The sequence below is a fragment of the Giraffa tippelskirchi genome, chromosome 3 (genome assembly GCF_054371585.1).
Source record: "Giraffa tippelskirchi isolate mGirTip1 chromosome 3, T2T-mGirTip1v1.2.pri, whole genome shotgun sequence".
NCBI lineage: Eukaryota > Metazoa > Chordata > Mammalia > Artiodactyla > Giraffidae > Giraffa > Giraffa tippelskirchi.
Genome location: NC_137277.1, coordinates 149163884 through 149166199, shown reverse-complemented (window position 1 = coordinate 149166199; position 2316 = coordinate 149163884).

The following is a 2316-nucleotide window of genomic DNA, read 5'->3' as shown; positions in this document are numbered from 1 at the left end:
TTTGGAAAATGTGGTCGTTTTTTCATACAAATATGTTATTTATGCTAACATATAAAGGATTTATTATTTTTTTCAATGAGTTAATACATACGTTAAAATTTTGTTTTAATTTTTAATATGGTAAATATCAATAGATATAACACACAAAGGAAAACTCTTTAGAGTCTTCAATCAATTTCAAAGTTTGAAGGAGTCCTATGATTAAAACGTTTTAAGACCACTGCTCTAGCCTATTTCAACTTCCCCTCTGGATTTTAATTTAGATTTTAAAGTTTTATTTTTTAAAAAAATATTTTTAAAATAAAAATCTGTGTTTTTTTTTGGAAGCTTTTCACGACCATCCTGGTTGGATGTGAAAATCCTATACACTCCCTTAATAATATGTTATACTTCACTTATTAGCATTGTATTTTTTGCTTTATATAATAGTTTGAGAGATATAATTAACGTATCATACAGCTCACCTATTTATACAATTAGTTTTTCAGTATATTTACAGAGCTATACAATCATCACTCAATTTGAAAGCACTTTCATCATCCCCTGCAAAGAAACTTTGCCCTTTAACAGTCACTCCCCATTTCCCCTCAATTTTCCAGCCCTAGTAGAATTCACTGAAGCAGTAGCCTACTAATCTGTTTTCTGTATCTATAGACTTACCTATTCTGGATATGTCATATAAACAGAATCATACTTTGCAACTGGCTTCTTTCACTTAGCATGTTTTCAAGTTTCATCCACCTTGTATGAGCACTTCATTCCTTCCCTTTTGTGCCTAGTAACTTTTCTTTGTATGGCTATACCACTTTTGGTTATCCATTAGTCAGCTGATGCATATTTGGGTTGTTTTTCTTTTGCTACTATGAATATGGCTGCTGTGCACATTTGTGTACACGTTTTTGTGTGAACATATGTCCTCAATTCCTTGGGTGTATTATCTATTAGAATTACTGGGTCATGGTAATTTTATACATAACAGTTTGAGGAAGGCAGGAATGTTTTTCAAATGAAGTGTTTTCCAAAGCATTTTATGCTCCCATTAAGTACAGTACAACGGTTCCAATTTCTTCAGAACTTATTTTCTTTTCAATTATGGACATATATCCTAAAGGATCTGAAACGTTATCTCATTGTGGCTTTAATTTGCATTTCCATGATGGCTAATGAAATTGAGCATCTTTTCATGTCCATTCCTACATCTTCTTTACAGAAATTTCTATTCAGATTGTCCATTTTTAAATTGGATTGTCTTTTAATTGTTGGATTATAGTAGTTCTTTATGTATTCTAAATATTAGACCTTTATGAGATATATTATTTGCAAATATTTTCTCCTATTCCTTAGATTCTCTTTTCAACATAAAAGACAACAGTTTTAATTTGGATGAGGTCCATATTGTTTATTTTTCTTTGGTTGCTTGTGCCTGATCCAAAGTCAAGAAGATTTACACCTATGTTTTCTCCAAAGTATTTTAAAGTTTACGCTCTTACATTTAGGCCTTTGATTCATTTTAACTTTTCAAATGTTATGAGATAGTAATCCAAATTCATTCTTTTACATACGGATATCCAGTTGTCCAAGTAACTTCTCTTTTATTCCGTTCATTTATTCTGGAATCTCAATTCAATTCCGCTTATCCATATCCTTATGCTCTATGCTTTTGCCAGTAGGGCCACTAGTTTTGTTTTTTTTTAAACGAACTCATGTAAAGACCATTCGTTAACTCAAAACAACCAAGTCAAGGGTGGGAATCAGCTTCTTCACACTACCAGTTTAAGAGCTAAAGATGCTCCTAAGTTTTAGGAGCATCTTTTTCATCAGCAGCCATCAAAATCCTACCCAATGCGATTATGTTTTGTTCTGTTTGTTTTAAATTAAGGTCATTGTGTTTGGCCAGGATTGGTTAGCCAAAAATGTTACCTCTAGGCTAAGAATCACTGGTATTCAGTCCAGTTTATTTAGGGAGGTAGATGAGCAAGGCCAGAAGTAGACAATAGAAGTACCGTGGCTCAGCCTTCAGAAACGCTCAAGGTGTCGGCGGGAGGAGGCTGGGCTGTCAGTACGGTGCCAAACAGAGACTGGGCACCGGGAACCTTTCCTCAGGGGATGGGCTCGGCCCCGAGGCGCAAGGCCTATCTCGGTGCTGCGGTCATTAATTCATCTGTGCGGCCACAACTAAAGCCCGCTCTTCGTCCTCCAGCCTCCGGGGAGCCCCCACCGCCCCTCACTAGTTTTCCCGCGTCGCCTTTCCTCTTTTCCCTCTCCGTCCTCACTGCGCGTAGCGGAAGTGACGCAAGGCGTAGCGGAAGTCCCTCC